At 40.7% G+C, this 19,583-nt stretch overlaps 1 long non-coding RNA gene across 1 annotated transcript; it reads right to left on the bottom strand.

Annotated features, from left to right (window-relative positions):
- Positions 1 to 5,398: 5,398 nt before the first annotated feature.
- Positions 5,399 to 18,996, bottom strand: LOC139385012 (uncharacterized). The gene is made up of 4 exons (XR_011628903.1): positions 18,780 to 18,996; positions 16,742 to 16,830; positions 15,052 to 15,392; positions 5,399 to 5,887 (listed from the first exon to the last, which is right to left on the bottom strand). It is a non-coding gene; the product is annotated as an uncharacterized lncRNA (long non-coding RNA).
- Positions 18,997 to 19,583: the final 587 nt, after the last annotated feature.

The following is a 19,583-nucleotide window of genomic DNA, read 5'->3' on the forward strand; positions in this document are numbered from 1 at the left end:
AATGTCTCTTCCTCTACTGTCTATTAGGCCTATCTCCAGTGTTAAATGACCCTGCCCTTCCTCCTCCTCCTCTTCCTCTCACATCGTATTATCATGCATCCTCAGTGCACAACTCAATGAGGTGTGTGTGTGTGTGTGTGTGTGTGTGTGTGTGTGTGTGTGTGTGTGTGTGTGTGTGTGTGTGTGTGTGTGTGTGTGTGTGTGTGTGTGTGTGTGTGTGTGTGTGTGTGTGTGTGTGTGTGTGTGCGCTTTTGGAGACATTGGCATGAGTGTGTGTGTGCCAGTGGTTATGGTGGGCCATAATTTGCAACATATGTAAATAGTGTAAAATTATATCCAAGACAGGGTCATTCTCTGGCATGGTTCTTCATGCCAGAGTACAGTATCTTGCCTCAGTGAGGTTTCCTCTTTTTGTTGCCTTGATCTGAAAAGACTGAATAGTTGAGAAAACCGTTCTAATTATATGGAAGCACAGCTTATTTAGGTGATGAAAAGGGACTTGTAGTGTCATAGCAGCCCCTTAAATTTGCCAAATAAGGAGCGGTAATGATGAGGTGAGAAGGAGTGAATGCCTAAAACAAACTATAGAGGAGCTCCACTAAAGCAACCAGGGGCTTAAGATATATTAAATTACCATGATTAGGACTTTAGGCATGGTTCAAGCCTGTTTGAGAGGCTGGGGAGCCTGAAAGTGGTGCTATTCATGTCTGGGGAGCAGGGTCAATAGGTCGTTGAAGTTCACAGGACCTGTTTCTATTCTTATGCTAACACAGAATACAGGCCCTAATGCTCACTGGCTTGGAAGATATAAATGATTGGGCAATAATCCACGGCCCTCCGTTGCAGGGGGAGCTGGTCTATAGCTAATTGCGCTCTGCCTGCTCTCCATTCAGGAGACGGCCATAATGATGTCTCTGAAAGACTGGCCGTTTTCCCTGCTCTCCTCTTTTCCCACTTACAGTTAGAGAGGTACACGATTGTGTTTTGATATCAGTGCACGGGGGCTCAGGCGTTTCTGAGTGCTAGTCTTGTACAGGAGGCTCTTGGTTGAATTGAGTGTATGGCTGCATACAGTGAGATGCTGTGTTCTGTTGACAATGACTGCTTATAGTCCATTTTGAAGTTGGCTAGATGTTTTTCCCTCCACATCTCATAATGATAGCCACAGAAAATGTGTCTACTTTACAATCCCATAAAGCGTTTTAAGGATAATAGATTTTTAGCTGTTAGACTATATGTGCCTTGTTTAGTCACCTCCCTACTCCCCAGGACAGTTTAGTTGTTCCTCCATCCAAGAACGCCTCAGAGTGTAGCAATGTAAATATATGAAATGATGATGAAGAATATTTTGTTTATTTAAATATCGTTACACGGAACATAAAAGGTTGTTTTGTTCTCCTACGGAAAGCCAGAAGATTCATTTCTCAGTGATGGTAAGAATGAGACCCTCAATGTCTCCTGCTACAATAGGCCCTATCTATCTCCTTATGACAAGCAGAAAATCTGAGAAGAATAAATGAATGAATACAAATGATCGTGGAGTGCCATGTGACAGAACACCTGCAGTCAAGTTCCTGTGGCAGTCTAGTAGAATCGTTTGGGAGCCAGGGCTGTTTCACAAGCATTTTTCACATTCACACAACTAGTCTAGTTTAGGCTGGGCTGGGAGCATCATGGGAGTGGCTTCAGTTTACACTGTACACATACAGAATGTATTTACATTATCATACACGTTTCACCCCAAGCAAGAGTAGTGAAGATTATGTAAGAGATGGGATATCTAAAGTCCTGTGAAATGAATTGTACTTTTAGTCAGGGATAAATGGTTTCTTTTGATAGTTAAAAACCCTCAAAATCCAAGGAAAATTATGTATATTATAGGAATTTTAAGTCTATTGTCCATTGAAAAACTGAAGGTCAAGGTTATGGTTTTGAATATACTGAAATAAAAAAAAGTGTATGTAATCCTTTGTTACCTAATAGGGGATATGGTTATAAGAGTATTTCAGTGTCTGTAATCAAACGATCACACTTTCAGTGTCACTGTGAAAGAAATTCATGTCAACTCCTGTCAATGGAGTTCATTCCATTGGCCATTGGGGAATAGACGGACAAGCCACTTAAACTGCGGTCATCCCCTCTGACCCCTGGCTGCTCTAGAGGGCCCTGGGGAGACACTTAATAGCACTGACATCTAGGATTCTAACAGGTCCCTCTCTGAGTCACATTCCAAGCATTGAAACCCCATCATCCCATCATCCCATCATCAAACTCCTATTTTCTATACACTGTATTGTTATATTGCATTGATGAAAGCTACGTTTGACATCATTCCTGAATATGAAGTGCAGCCATTTTTTTAAGTACCTGCATTTCAACATAACATTGGCCATTAGTGCCCCATGAACTGCCCGGTATCATAGAATGAAATGTAGAATTTAGGATAAAACTCTTTACATAAAAATACATATTATGAAAGGTTGAATTGATTTATAATAGATGGGTAGTTATAGATTCACTGGAAAATTGTATGGGAAGAAATAGAGAAGTACAAGGAATAACAATGTTAATATGATAAACTATCTGCAAACTAGTTCATTGTCTAAACTACGTAAACACTTCATAAATATAAAAGTATTTATAAACCTTTTAAAATAGTTACAATGTCTTAAAATTACAATGTCTTAAAACACCCCAGGTTTGTTGTGAACAGGACATTATCATGTTGATAAGCACGTGTCACTTTATTGGTCTTTGCCGGGTCAAGCTGTCCCTTTACAAGGACAGGTCATAACCCTCTCTGGCCTGCGCATCCATCCAGCCCTGTTTGGCACTGGACTTGGAGATGGGATTGTCAGCAATATAGACTCACACTCAGCTTACTGCTTGATCCTCTCCTGATACTAAAACACAATAAAGTGCACTTTTGTGATCATTTCTGTCTTTGTGTTTAAATTTCACCAAATTACATTCAGAGTGTCTTCTGAATGCTGTGACTATTTGGGATAGCAAAATGTTTGCATTTTGGCAGAAAGTAATACAGATTTACCGACAAAAGAACGTGCAATAAACAATATTCAATTTGAACCCTAACCTTTATTTGACCTTATGTAAAGCAATCCATAAGCTTTTTTATTGTCGGCTATTGTATCTGCAATTAAATAAGTTAACTCAACTGACTAGAATTTAAAGCTAGTATAGTGTTCACGTATAGAGTATCTGAAGCACTAATACATGGAGGCAAAATGTTACAAGTACGTATTCTTTTGAGATGTTCTATTGTAGGCACTCTAGAAATCTAAGCTAATAAACGATTAATAAAGATGTATCGACATTCTATTCTTATACCGTTCATTTGTATAGGCTAGATTTGAATGTTTCATTAAAAAGGTGTCAGAGATAGGTGGCCCAAGACGTCAAGCTAAGTAGCCAGCCTATCTATGGGCAAACTAAAGCGACTTCGGTTGGAATGGTCGAAAATAAAATAATAATAAATAACTTTTGATAACCGTATTGGATCTATTTTGAATAAGAAATCCCTTGAGGTATTTTGGCATCAACTAAACGTTCGATTGGAGTGTGTTTCGGGCCAATCTATTTTCAAATGTCAGTGACCTATGCAAATGATTCCCAACGTGGACCCGACTAATATAAATTAGTTGTCAGATACATGATCTGCTTTACAGACTGGTTAAGCATTACACACAATTAAATAAGTATCTGCTTACCTTAATCACAGGCTTTATGAAGCAATGATTCGTGATGTTTTTAAAATCTAAAAATCAGATTTAGGCCTAGCCTCTTAATTCGGGTAAAATGTATTTGATTTTCAGATTATTTTTTTCTGCGGTCAATCCACGATGAAGCATCTTTGAGGGGAAAGACGAGTTGCTTGTTTTGAGTCGACGAGTCTGTGCTATCCAGTCCGAAGTCAAATGGCGAGTGATTGGCGATACTCTATCGAATTTAAAGAGCAATTAAATGTTCAAAACAACAACGCCTTCTGAGGGAGAGGGAGTTAGCTCAAGGAGAGAAACTTCTGCAGGGTCATGTCTGTACCGCTACTTCTGCATCACTGTGTCTCAATCGGCTCTCTCAACTTCTAGACGTTCACTGTTTCTCTCTTTTTTGATTCACGTCTATTTTCTTTGCATGTTATTATGCCTTTGCACTTTAGATTTCGTCCAAACCATTAGAATGATTTCATTTCTCTCAGCGCATGCCTTATTAGGTTTCTGCAGAATCATTTTAGGATATGTTCAATGTTTCTCAGCAATTACGTGTCACCTGTCACTCAAAATGCATATGAAAACAGTTACCGATCAAAGACCAGCAAACCTGAGAGCTGGTCATCTGGGAATCCTTGGTAGGCTACTTTTGATTTATTTTAGGCTACTTCAGAAGACTTCATGAGGAGGGTCTGTTTATGTCCAAACGGTTGTAGGCCTGTATTCACATTTCAAAATAAAGGTGATTGGTTGCATAATATTCACACTCAGCTGGTAAATAGAAGATCCAGACCAATCTACCAACAGCTTTCTATTGTGGTGTGCTTTCCAAGGTGCTGATACACATATTGTCTTTAAGAGCAACATACTGTAGTTATCAGAGTCTGTATCTCTAGGCTGCGTTTAGACAGGCAGCCCAATTCTGATCTGTTTTTCACGTATTAGTCTTTTGACCAGTCAGATAATCTCGGAAAAAGATCTGATGTGAAAAGATCCGATGTGATTGGTAAAAAAAAAATCTGAATTTGGCTGCCTGTCTAAATGCAGACATATAAACTTCAATATCAATAATTTCTGTATTTCCAATAAAAAACACTAGAATCTTTTAGACATCTTTTATAAATTATTTATTCTGTATACACATTCAATTCAAACAGCACAGTTATGACAAGTCAGAACTCAATTACAAAAACATGTTTTGTATGACTTTAGTGTACAAGTATGTGTCACTTTCTTTATTGCAGGTATGTTCAAAACTGTCTATCTCTCTGAATAAGGATAATAATAACAATCAGGCAATGAGACGGCTATTAATCTGACTGCTTCAATACTGTATCCAACACATTTCATGTAGAACATTCCCTGATCACTATGAACACATGCAGATAATATTTGTAATTGGAAAAATGCAGCATTTGATGAATATACAGTAAATTGATGGAATCTTCACCAAACAATGTCTTTCTTTTCACTGTGACAGTCAAACATTAAACAACATTTGCAATACAGCCAGAGGGTGAGTCATTCACATTTATTTGCATAGAGTAGTCAGTTCTATTCATAAAGTAACTAATTGCACATGACAGAAGATAGACATCCAGAGAGCTTCTCTTGTAAGCAGCCCACACATTAGGGCACTGTAGTGCTTCTCTGAAGCCCAGTACACTCCATAGTACTCTAAAGAGTACAATAGGGACCAAACCACACACACACACACACACACACACACACACACACACACGTCCTTAAATTAAGGTATGAACACATGTTGATCTCATCCCTTTAGATTTCACATTATACACACATTGTCTTACATTCTGCTGTAATGTTAAAAGTTATATTGAAACTATACACTCTCAGCCAGATGATCCGTGTGCAACTTCTGCAAACAATGTCTTCAAATAACTCCAAACATTGTCCTTACAGTAAATCTCTCCAAGCATTAACTTTAGGGGGGATTCTTCAGTGCCCTAATTTCTCAGTGTTTGACTGGAGAGGATGCCAATGAGGAAGGCCTTGCGTGACATCCTGGGATCTGACATGCTATTCCCGCTGGTGCATCTAAACCGACTGCCAGGGCTCAGGGCCCAGGGCCCAGGGCCCAGGGCTCAGGGCTGATGGAAGAGGCTTCCTCTGAAGGTTGTCAACACCAGCAGGACCTGGAGGCACAGAGATAAAAAAACAACATGTAAGTCACCCATGTCACATTGCTTAACACAAGAACCCAGAACACAGAGTATTGGTTACCAGTATTGACCAGTATTGTTTTAGGTCACAGTAAGATGGAGGGATGACAATGATCTTGGCCTTGATGCTTGATGGAATCTAGTTTGGGAGCAGGGAATGTGTCAGTCAGTGAATGATTGGTTAAAAAATAAATGTGGATGTACAGTCTTCCATCTATTTCTACATTGGGTTATTCAAAACACATTAACACCAGTTTCGGTACTTGGAGTACACCAATAGAAATGTTATGAATAATAAGGACAATTGTGTTACAGTATGTGCAAAGCAATTTCAGAGAGGACAGAAACAGAAAAGGACAGATTTTACCAATACAAAGAATCATTGTGAATTCATGTGGGATATTACAGTTTTCTGATAACTGTGTTTATTGCATCATCCTTAACTGTCATCAACTTAACAACTAAGACAAATCTAGCTGTCTCTCATCAAGTTTTGAATATACACAGGGGCAGTCTACCCGCACCATTACCAATTTCACCAGATTATATATAGAGAGGTTTCTGGACAATTTAATCCCACCGGGGGACTTGGCCAGACCCTTTCTCTGTCAATTTTCCACCCTCTCCCTTATTCAAGCCCCCTCTTTTTTCTCTTCCTCCACAATGCGGGATCTCTCCCTCTTTCTTTTTTATGTTCTCTCATATATTTTTTTTCTCTGCGGCTCCCCTCCCGCCAAACCCTCAGACAGCATGCAGCTTATGCAAATCATCAGCCTTTTATGCTCAATACTCGTCCTCAGTCCTGAATGAGACCTCAACAAAACACACACACACACACACACACACACACACACACACACACACACACACACACACACACACACACACACACACACACACACACACACACACACACACGCAGGTTCATTTAAAATGTCCAAATACACATAGCCCCCAGTGTTCTCACTCAAAGTCTTTAGCGCCATTCCAGTCCATTTGTATTTGAAAGCCCCAACCTGACTGGATGAGCTCCCAGTTAGTAGGGTAGGAAGAGGCAGACAGATGAGAGGGTCCTGCTTCTACTGTCCCAGAGAGGGAGGGAGGGAGGGATGCATAGGAGAGAAAGATGGGATGGGAGAAAGATGGAGGGAGAGTGAAGGAGACAGGGAGGTAAGGAGTGAGTGATGGAGGGAGAGAGGGGAGTCTAATGAATATAAAATGTTCTCTGTGTTTCTGTGTTCCCAGGCTCTGGCCTGTCTGCTAGGGGACAGGAGGGGGACGGGGGGGGACAAGAGGGGACCAGAGTGGGGGGACAGGGTGCCTTTGCCCAGCTGTAAGGGGGACCTAAGGGACTTCTCACACACTTTCTGACAGGCTGTCCCTTTCACCAGCACATAGCTGGGCCCGCCAGGCCTGCTACCATAACAACGCTGCAGCCCCTCTGTCATAGCAACGCCACGGAAACGCCACAGAACACTGGGCTCCCCCAGCCTGCCTTGGACACGACCATCAGGGGGAGGATGGGAGGGGGGTTGACAAAAGTAGATGAAGAAGTACTGAATGTGAATCAGTCTAGACATTCCCATCGCTGTGAACTTGAACTTGACAGACAGCCTGAAATGTTCACAGGCCGTGTGAGTGATGGGCAGATAGAGAGATACACGCAGCACAATGGAGGTGAAGACTATCTAGTGATACATTCCTTAACCTTTTCTAAATGAGCCCACAATAAATTGATACAAAATGCCTTTATTTATGATGAAGTGGTCATTAAAACTTGTTTGGTTGACCAATTGTTTGCCCACATTTGGTGAAAACACCATAGCCTTTAGCTAGGGCTGTTATGGCCGCTGTCTCCATACTAATGCTGAGGCAGGCCCATGTCTGGGGGTCCACGCTGTTTATGGCCACTGGGCCATGGGAAGAAAAGAGATGTGAAAGGTCCCCTGTTGCCGTTACAAAGCTGAGAACAATCCTTGGCGGGATAATCGCGTTTATCCCCAGATTAAGACGAGATCGCAGCTGAGGTATCCTCAGAGGAGGAGAGGAGAGGGAGTGTAAAACATACAATCTTTAGACAAAGCTCAGAGCAGGGTGTGTGATTTAGTCCCTTTTATGGACAGGTTATAACATTGAATGTGATGGAAGATTACTTAAATGTGTTTATCTACATGGGTCTGAACCCACCCGTCAGTTGTTAATTCTGCCTGGATCATGGTGAAAAAACTGTATTGATTCATTGGTTGTGTTTAGCAGCGGGGTCTTGATAAAATCCACAAGGCTTCAGCTACAGTACAATGTGGGATTTGGGAACCACAGCTTTAGGTGTTCAGTGGAGGTGTAACAGAAGCATTCACAGCCATTCTATTCTTATTGTTAACCCATTCTCTAAAAGCCCACTTGACCTCATGAGAAATGGCAGAATAGAGCTACGGTAACACTCTGAAAAGAAAGAACTCATTTTATAGTCATAACCCAAGTATGATCGATATCTTGCATTTGATTCAGATTGAGCTCCTTAGTGGGATAATACAAGGTGGTTCCAGACAGCTCCCAGACCCCTGTTCACCCTGTCTATGAATATGCCAGCTGCAGCCTCAGCTACATGGAAACACAGACAGACACACAGAGGCAGACAGTACATCCCCTCCCCCAACACACACACTGACTGTCCACACACACATATAAACACACAGAAGTGCATAAAAACACACAGATACTATGCATAAATACACACACACACACACACACACACACACACACACACACACACACACACACACACACACACACACACACACACACACACACACACACACACACACACACACACACACACACACACAAACTCCCCACCACCTTACATTCTGAATGGATAAACCTGTTAACGGTCAAACATAATTTCTCTCTCTTTACAACTGTTTAAAACATGATTCTGTGCTATTCCTTTCACATTCTCTGTCATTACCTATGTTTACCTCTCATTATTTTGTTCCTGCATACATTATCACCTATTATCATTGTCTGAATGCCTTGCTGTGAAACATTGTTGTCTGCCCCTTGGTAAAAACAACTTCTCTCCCTCCTTTCTCTCTCATTTTCCCTCTGCCTGCCTCCTTTTACAGGGTAATATATTGTGATTGTCATTTAATTAATAGCCTGTCTGTGGCAGAAGGGGAATCGGGAATACAGTCTGCCACCCAGCTCAAATGTAACATGACATTCTCAATGCCAAATTGTTAATCCATACTAACAAATTATGCCTTTTTAAATCCTAAAATTCAGTAAAGATTTTACATCTGTGAATTATTGAAAATTGTTCTCCCATAAACAACCATTAATATGCTGGCTGTTATAGACACAAGGTAGTTGAAGCTTTTATGAGGGGCAGTAACCCCCAGCGTACTCAGTGAGTTAAGATACGTTTAGGTTTTCCAACATTGTAACTATGAATTATATTTTAAACACATGCCTCTGATGATCCTTTAAGTTATTATTTTAACAGTGCAACATCATTTAAAAAAGAGCTAATTTAGGGCTTTAAACTAATTTGATCATTTGTGCAAAAAACACACACACACACGCACGCACGCACGCACACACACACACACACACACACACTGAGACACATTCACTAACACACACAGACATAAATACATAGAAAAACGGGGAGAGGGGCTGCTTTTCCAGGGGGCACTCTCATGGTTTTGGCACTAATGCAGGCATCTGGCAGTGTCTGGTCTGGAGCGTCTTTCCCACCCCATTACCCCCTGTGTCTCCTGCAGCACCCACCCACACAATGGTGGGAAAGAGGGGTGGCGGACCTCCGTCAAGAGCTCCCCTCACAAAGCAGTCATTGTGGAGGGGAGCCAGGAGCAGAATGATAATGTGGACTCCATCTACTGTTTACCAACAGGCAGACTAGCTACAGACAGACAGCTGTAGTACACAGTGCACTACACCGACCTGCAGCCCTGCAGCCCAGGCTCAAAGATCACAGCTCACTGTTGCTCTCTGCTCTGTTCCCCAGTGCCAGGAGCTAAAAGAGACATTTAACAGGAATCTGTATGGATGTTTTGTACGTGGGTGAGAGTGTGAGTGTGAGTGTGTGTGTGTGTGTGTGTGTGTGTGTGTGTGTGTGCATGCTGCGTGCGTGTGTGTGTGTGTGTGTGTGTGTGTGTGTGTGTGTGTGTGTGTGTGTGTGTGTGTGTGTGTGTGTGTGTGTGTGTGTGTGTGTGTGTGTGTGTGTGTGTGTGTGTGTGCATGTGTGTCTTTCTGTTCACGTGTGCATTTCAGACTTCCGTGTCTATGGGCACCCTACAATGTGGTATTAGTCACATTGCGGAAAGATAGCATTGTCCCATTCTCTTATAGAACACATTTAAATCCAGCCAGGTCACTTGTGATACAAGTCAATATTAGACGTCCATCCATGTCTGAGGACATTGGGAGATGATGTGGAAACCGGCCACCAGAGGCAACAGTGAGTGCTTTTACAGTCAAATAGGTTTGGGTTTTGCTAGGGTGTTGTGGACAGGATGGAGGATGGGTTTAACGTTGGTTGTTCTAATTCAGCGATAGGAAGTTGTTTTTGAGATTTTTGTTTTAAACCTATTCCAAACCTTAACCCTTACCTTAACCATTCAGAGTTAACGCCTAACCTTAAGACTTTGGAGGTACAGTAGTGCCTAAACTTAACCCTAACCGTAAAAATGTGGAGCTAATGCCTAAACTTAACCTTAAACACTTTGAAATGTAACATTTGCAACAACTTAAAAATGTGACATTTGAGAAACATGGATGAACGTCTAATTCTGACGTGAGACTGTGAGAGCTAGTTGTTCAAATCAAGGTGTTTTGGTTCACACAGCCAATGTCTAATTAAAACGTGCATCGACTCGGCACATGTGCATGCAGAATGCAACATCACCAGTCATTACAGTAAAAACATCTGCCTTAATCTGATGCTGTCCTAGGTGCTGAATTAGATTGCAATGCTACTGCATTCACTGCCAAACCACTGATTACATACTGTACAACTGGCTCCCACCACATCACCACCAAATAATTCCCTGTGTCCAGCGTTAACAATCAGGGTTGAAGACAATGGGGAGATATGCATGTAGACTACTGTAACAGCAATAGTCTTCTTCATTAACTGGGAACTAGGCCATATGAAATCAATCCACCCAATGAAAACAAAGAGATCAGTCATGTTTACAGATTTCATAACCTTTAAACCTATCAACCAGGAGGATTATAGACAGAGCATTCTCTATATCACCCCCCAATTAGTAGTAAGAATCATCCAAATACAAGCCCACGGTCTCTGAGTAAATGGGACATGAAGCATCAGGATCAAAATAGGTCTATTTTAGTCCCACAGTCAGTCTGAAACGGAACAGTCTTTGTATCTGCATTAATGTGTTGAAAGTAGAATATATAGGATATGAGAATGTTATGACAGATATATGGTGGAAAATTATCACTGTAAGAACTTTCTCTCACATGAATGCAAAATAACTCACATCCATGCTCTGTGAGAATAGTTGCTATGGCACCTAATCCACATAGTGGAAATGATTAATTAATTGAAACAGCCAGATGTGATAGTATTCGAACACAGGAATAGACTTAACAAAGCATATTCAATGTCATAGGCTTTGCCTTGGGCGCGCGCACACACACACACACACACACACACACACACACACACACACACACACACACACACACACACACACACACACACACACACACACACACACACACACACACACACACACACACACGCACACACACTTATCATCATATTTACATCAAATGCTATTCATTATGAGATTCCCTACAACTGATTGTAGGTTTAATTAACACATTGTGTGTAGAGCTAGTCCTTTGCTTCTTCCAGTAAGCTTCTTTATATCTGCCCATCCCTGTATTCTATGCAGTGACACATCTGCGATGGAGGCCTTGAGAATATGTAAATCAGGTATGAGGAGGCCCCTCCCCCCTATGGAGAGACTGCTAGTCTAATTAAAGGTTGCTTGGGCATTAAAGGCACAGTTGTCCTTTGTTGTATTAAAGGCATAGTGGATTTCCTTCATCATAATAAAGGCATTTTTTTCTTTGTTATGTTAAAGCTACAGTAATCTTTGATTGTACTAAAATACATAGTGGTTAATCATTTATCATCCCATGTACTGTACATGATGATGAATACATGCACATATGGGTAGGCTAGGCTACTGTAGATCTTTCATCCAATGCACGTAAGATGTATAATCACTCAACAAGCATTGTGATCTTATTCTTGTGTGTACAAACAATTAAGCATACATTTTTTTGGGGATACGAATTAATGTTGCTCCAAATGAATGCTATTTCCCTACATGATTTAGTGGGGTACTATCCCTAAATCAAAATATCATAGAAACATAATATACCATATGATGTCAGGTGGAACGTGTCTATAGGCCTATTTTTTTTTTTGTAATTAAATGAAATCATAATTTAACAATTGACATTATATTTACCATATAGGAGGCATTAGGCTGTTTGAATTATAAGTCACTCTCTCTTTGTATCTGGTGTGGTTTTGTTTGGCTGCCATAAAGGTTTCATAAAAAGATACCCTACTGTAAGGGATGATCTACACTGGCTTTTACATTTCATTAGTTACAGTAAAGGGACTTCAGGATTTAGGGGATATTCGGTTAAACTGGATATTTTTACATTTGGCAAAAATTAATCCCACATTTTCCACTTTGCTGTCGCGTGTCTCGTGCAGCTAAACCCTACGCGCATACAAGGCTGCAGCCCGCGCCTCTAATGTGCTGCTGTTCCTTTAAAGAGGGCTCTGCATTCTCTCCTCGTTTCTATGCAATTATGTTAATATACAGAGCTTGTCTGGTGCTCTTCATTAACGGCTGCAGTTGCATCAATGTTTCCTTTATTTGTTATCTCTGTAAAGCCAATGATTCAGTAACAGGCTATATTTTGGTGTTTTCTTCCTTACAAATATGTGGTCTTTAATAGTGATGGATTAAGTAGGCCGTATGTAAAGTATTTTTTTATAAATATTAGCGTTTATTTGTGGTTTTCTATTGCAAATGATCCTATCTCAAGGTCGTGCTTTGCATCCGGTTTGTGTTGGACATCGGTTTCTAAATAGGCAGACAAGGTCCTACCTTCAGTGAGTATGCGAATCATTTCTTGTTCAAAAGAATATGATTATTTATTTTCGATATCAAATATTTTCAGTACATTGTCAGATTACATACATGTAATATTGCCTTGCAGTCTCTGTAATATTAGACTTTGTGAAAATCAGTTTAACGTTATATCAACCACATAACCTACATTAGGTAGCCTACCTTTTTTTCCATTTATCATGCCATATTCATATTCCTAGCTTGTTAACATAATTGTCCAGCTAATTGTCTCAACGTGTAATTTCTAAGTTGCATAGCAACAGCAGTCTGTGCAATGAAAGCAATGACCCGCTCTGATCACTATAATCATTTCATCCTATACTGTGACCAAGATACATATTTTCAGTTCAAGGTGAGGTGCCTATGGAAACATCTATAGTGTATAGAAATATATTGTATAGAAATACATTTGCCCTGTTATATTGACTGATAATTTAAAGCTATGAAAAATCATACTCCAATTATACTCTTCACCATAACCCAGATGATAATATAAACAGAACATGTTGTACAGTACACCATCCAACATGACTGGTAGGCCTGGCCTACTGTACTGTAAATCGTGTTTCCCTCTCTATGATAAACACACAGATACAACCATAGTTGTTGTTGTCTTTCTTATTTTGTGAATATGCACATTTTTCATGACAGATGTAAATACATTTTTAAAAAGTGCTGATAATAAGGATATATAAACTGTAGTTCATCTCTGTTATACATAAAGACAACATCTGAAATGACTGAAACTAATTAGGGCTAAACCCCCTGTGCACATTTGTCCTTTTTTGAATAGTTTATAGCTTAATATCAAGTAGCCAAAGTAACCAAGAGTGGAAGTAAACAATGAGGTGCAATGATGGAAAATTAAAAGGTCTATCACTTTGTATTTTGTAATTCCATGTGCAACGTAAGCAATAGCCAGATCTTTGAAATTACAGAATATACAGGAACAAATGTAGCTCTAAGACATGTGGCAGGGTGCATATGAATGTGCATATTATGGACAATAGTCGTGAAACATAGAAGATGTACATAGGTAGGAGACACATTATAGTATGAGGCATGAATGCATACACAATAGACATATCGCGAGTGAGACAGAAGTTGTAAGCTAAGTATGAGAAAAGTGGGTTTAGATGTGAGACACATATGTAAGATGTGTGTATGAGACAAACAGCGGTTTGAGATGTGAGGGTTGATCGTAGGTTTGAGACTGATTGAAGGTGTAATGACCAACGAGTGAGCTAGCTCTGCTCTGTGGCTAAAGGCCACAATGGCATCATCATCATCTGACATGACCAGATTTATGTAACCTGAGAGTGCAAGGATTGTATGTGTTCTGTCTGTCTGTCTGTGTCTGTGTCTGTGTCTGTGTGTGTGTGTGTGTGTGTGTGTGTGTGTGTGTGTGTGTGTGTGTGTGTGTGTGTGTGTGTGTGTGTGTGTGTGTGTGTGTGTGTGTGTGTGTGTGTGTGTGTGTGTGTGTGTGTGTGTGTGTGTGTGTGTGTGTGTGTGTGTGCGTGTGCATGCGTGTGCGTGTGTGAGAGAAAGATATATGTTCAAAATTAGGATTATTTAAGAGATAAATATTTATTCATATGGAAATACGTGTATTTAATGTGGTGTATTCTAAAAAAATATAGAACTGCTTGTCTGTTGCAAAGTGTGCACATTACAATCAAAAAATCAAACAAGGCTATAGTCAGTTCGTTAATGCAATGCCTCGTTAACATCTAAACAGTAATGGATGGGGCTGCTTTTTCTCTAGCCTACAAGCGTTAATTGATCTAATATCTCCTAAACCCTGCCACACTCGTTAGCCAGTTCAGACTGGAGAGGGCAAGATGAGAGGGCTGACAGAGGCTAGCCTACTGATGAGGGGAGTGATGGAGAAAAGCCCGATAGAACCGATGGTGCTGCCAGCCCTACCTCATGCCAACACAGCCATTTTAGGAGCAGCAGCAAGACTCTCCATCAAGATGGCTTCCGTAGCTCAGCCCCAGTCAGTCACACAGTCCTCTGGCTGCCTGCGAGGGGGGCCGCTCTAACTGGCAGCTCCTTTGTCCCCGTTGGCACAGGGTGGAGGCATCTCGTCCGTCCTTTTCTCCGGGGGCACAGATGGCACCAAAGGCTTCCGGTGATGGAGATTTAAGGGAAGAGGGACAAGGGGGTTGGCCTTTTTCTTCCCCTCCTGCTTTCTCCTTTTTTTGTGACGACTGTGCCACTTTTCCCTCGCTCAATCCAGACCTGGTGTGAATGGCTGGCAGTCACTGTGGAGGAAATAAAGCACAAAACAGACCCCCTTTTATCACTGCCATGGCAACTACCACATAATCTGTCTTTAGGGAAATAAAAGGACAGAATAACTGTAATTCCTTTGTATCTGACAGTCACATCACTACAAGGTACTAGACTCTGGGTGAAGCTTTTGATAGTAATCTTAATAGAGTGCAGTCTGGTTATTTGACTCAAGCAATGGTGTACAGTAGACTGTATGGTATGTTTTGTACTGGCTTTGTGCTACCCATAGTGGCTGCAATGTTGCTTTAGTGTGTATGTGAGCCTGCTGTCGTTTCAGACCGTGGGAGGGGGTCAGTGTATTAGAGACAATAGAGAACGAGCCGCTCTCAACATCGTTAATTAATTAAAGGGTTTGCCAGCTCGTCAGAGAGTGGTTAGATGCCGGGGAGAAAAAATATTACCCGCCAGCCAGCCTAGATCTTGCCAGCAAAAAATGCTTTGTTGTGGTGCGTTGTCCCGTTTAGCAGATGGTCTAATGCAAAGAGCGCACTTGTTCATCAGTAGTTATTTATTTCACAAAAAAAGATTCATGATTAAATTGTTGTAAAAGAGACTCATAATACTAATTTCTATTTTAGCGTTCTAATCTATGCCTTCATGAATAAAAGGAAATATAGTTTCAGGCTGTAAGATCTACTCAGAATAGCAATCTGCTTGCTACTGTGTCAAGTCAAATGAATTTAGAGTCCATAAAGGAGGTTATTCTATGATTAGCCTATAAAAGCAGAGAATGACAGAGGGAGTGGGAGATGGAGACTATAGTTCCTCCATCTTCAGGGAGAATGCATTTTTTGAAGATCAGTGAGAAACGTGGGTGGGTGGTGGGTGGGTGGCGGGTCGGAAAACAAAACCCACATGAGATGAAACAGGCAGACAGCCTCTTTGTAAACAGAATGGATTCAGAGGAAAGAAGTGGCTGAAGCAGATGCTGAAGTTTCAGCATTTTTCCTCCTTTACTCCTCCTCTGCTCTTTCCTCCTTTCTGTAGTACAAAGCTGAAGGCAGCAGCGTCAGAACCTGACGACTACAGGGAGCCAGCTCAGATCTGGGTCATGCTGCCACCAGCACAAACCAGGAACATACTGGAGCTTTTACACATCTTCATCTCCACCAAGGCTCCCATGGAGGCATAGAGAAACCTGAAGCCAAGAGGCACGGAGCTGCATCCTAGCACCTGTCATTCACACCCGATTGGTTCATGTTCATGTTCTGTTTTCAACCTCTCTCTCATATTCTCTCCTCTCATCATGCCTCTCTATATCTGCCATTAGCTGTTACTCTACCATATAATATGCACATGTACTGTATACCTTACTTACCATATAGTAGACAGCGTGTGCTGTTCACACTGCAGAGTTTCTGTGTGTATCTCAGGCAGCCACTGCAGTGACAAGGGCACTGGATCAACCTTTGACAATAACAAAGACATTTCCAACTACAATACAATGCAATAGTGAAAAAAAAACTACACGTATCCATTAAAACAATACGCTTGAATTCTCATCACTAACATTCAGCGACAATTAATTTGATCATTGTCGGGTTATAGAATAGTCATGCCAAGGGTTCTTCTACAACATTCAAAGGACATGTTTATTTGGATTAGGCCTAGAGAAGAATAGAGTGGTGAGATAGATGTGCTTGATTTAGATAATGTCTCCATTCTTCTTTTTTGGGAATTGTTTGGACCAGAGCCTGCATTACAGTTATTGATGAGGAGATTCAGATAGGCAGGCTGGAGGACACAAGGCTTTTGTTTTGAGTAGAGTAGAGGTGCAATCAGCATGCAGTTAGTGAAGAAAGGTGAAGCTACAATAAATAAGTATAGATGGATATTTTAAACATATATTGAGATTGATTAGAATATGAAGTGTTCAAATCAAGTGAGTTGATAGTAGTTGTTAATTTCCATCATCAACAACTAGCCTACTCTCAGTATTAAAATACCTGAGTAGGAATTTAGATATCGGCCAACACTTGGGTAATGTAAAGCTCACAATAGACATCAATAGGATGCGGTTTTGGTTAAGGACGAGATTATCAGAATAGCGACTGGTGGGCCCTACGTAACTGGGTTGACCAGTGGAAATTCTAAAATGTCTGGTGACACACTTGAATGGAGAGATCTGTCCGGTCGTGGGAAAAGCTCGCTTGGACGTTTCACAAATCCAGCGTATAGCCTCCTCCTACTGAATCAAACCAATTAGCTAGGAGCGCGCTCCAGTCATTGAGAGCCACTGTAGGCTCTGAGAGGAGTTGTTGGTTGAATGAAAATGCATCCCCGGATTTGGTTCTCCAAGAGAAGCTATAGAAGTTGCCTTTTGAGGGACGGCTATAGCACCGTGAAGGGCCAGGCAGAAAGTCCAAATTGAGACACTTGAATCATTTGGGCGATTAGGTGTGCACACAATGCGTAAAAGTATTGTGTGACTCACATGGGAGGTATAATGCATTTAAAATCTACAAAAACCATGAATATCTTAAGTGTTCTTCCTTTCTAGGTAACACAACTCAATGTGAGAACACAACTACATGTTTTTATTCCTGAAATGATGCGTTTATGTAATGACATGGATCTCTTGACTTAATATCGATTGAAAGATATCATTAGCCTAGCTTATTCAGAATATCAGTGGAAGGGGTAGGCAAAGCCTACATAGCTCATCTTAATCAGGACAGCCTTTTTCATAGGTGTTGGACTACAGTAGGCCTAAATACGTCATAAGGGCTAATAGCGGCCATTTTCTGGAAAATTGAAACCTTTCCACCTTTTTAAGAATGATATCAATATGAGCTACAAATCTTAATCCATTTCATTAAACCTTAATTCAATATGTGTTTGCGTGTATGTAAACCTGATTTATGCAGTGAGAACTATAAGGAATACAGCCTCAACTGTGGATACTTTGATGCAACAAAGCTTTATTCATAGTCAGGCCTGAATACCAATTGTTACAGTTCACTCATATGACTGGATAAAGTTATGTATTCCTCTGAACGGAATAAAGGCTTTTTCTGAAGTATTTTTCTTTTTAGAAGATGTTTTAGGCAAAAATACTCCAGATGCTTTGCGTGATGGAATAAATAAATACATAAAGAGTATTCTTGCTCCAAGCATACTAAACAAAAGTGGGACAAATATACACTTCAATTCACAGCATGATTGTAGAAAATGTTGTCTTTTCATTTAAAGGCATGCTATAAAGATGGTCCTACTTATATTTTGAGAATATCTTCTCTAAATTAAGTAAGAAAACGTATTAAAAATAATTTCGGGTTGTAGCAGGTTTTGAGGAATTCAGAAATGTTTCAACAGATGTTTATAATAAGTGATTAGGGAAAATTGTTATAACTTACCGGAAAGGCACTGAGGTATTGGCCTGTAATTGCATATCAATTATGTTATTTTGTGTCTTTACTCCCAGACACCATTTATTCCTGTCCGAGTCGCAGGTTTGGAGGACATTCCTACTTTCGGTTAGCTAGCTTTATGACGGCCGAGTAACACTCATACAGCTAGATAACCAAAGATAGCAACCGACTCCTTCTCGTACATACTGCCAGAGTATCGTATGGGTTCCACCTAACATGAAAAATAAACATTTTGTTAATGCAATAATTAGCCTAATAATGACACTGCTACCACCAATTGGTATCCATAAATGTGCCCCCTTCCCCTAAAAAAGATAATAATAATAAATAGGCCTACATCAATAGAAATATTTCCGATTATTAGTTGATGTGCAGGCCATGGGGTCGATGAATAAGACCCTGGGAAAGGTTTTAATCTGTCTCCATCTCTAACTACTCTCACTGATATAGACCCATGCATGGTGACATCACAAGCATGTAGGCCTATAGGCCTACAAGCCTGGCCTGGACGTGCAACCAGCTTCCCGCCTTTTGTGAAAGATCCTTAAATTCTGCATAACTTAAATCATCGCGATATTAAATCCCGACTCACTTTAGAGTAAATCGATCAATAGACTCTCAACCAGCGGAGGACTTGGCTAACATTGAAATGTTCCATTTATAGGCCTATAGTTCTGCTCCCATACACCATCACCGTCTTCACCACTTAGGATTCCACTCCCACTACATATCTTATGACAATAATTAGGATCAATTCATGTAAAAACATATCACAGGCGATTTAATTGC

The sequence above is a fragment of the Oncorhynchus clarkii genome, chromosome 26 (assembly GCF_045791955.1).
Source record: "Oncorhynchus clarkii lewisi isolate Uvic-CL-2024 chromosome 26, UVic_Ocla_1.0, whole genome shotgun sequence".
Classification (NCBI taxonomy): Eukaryota; Metazoa; Chordata; class Actinopteri; order Salmoniformes; family Salmonidae; genus Oncorhynchus; species Oncorhynchus clarkii.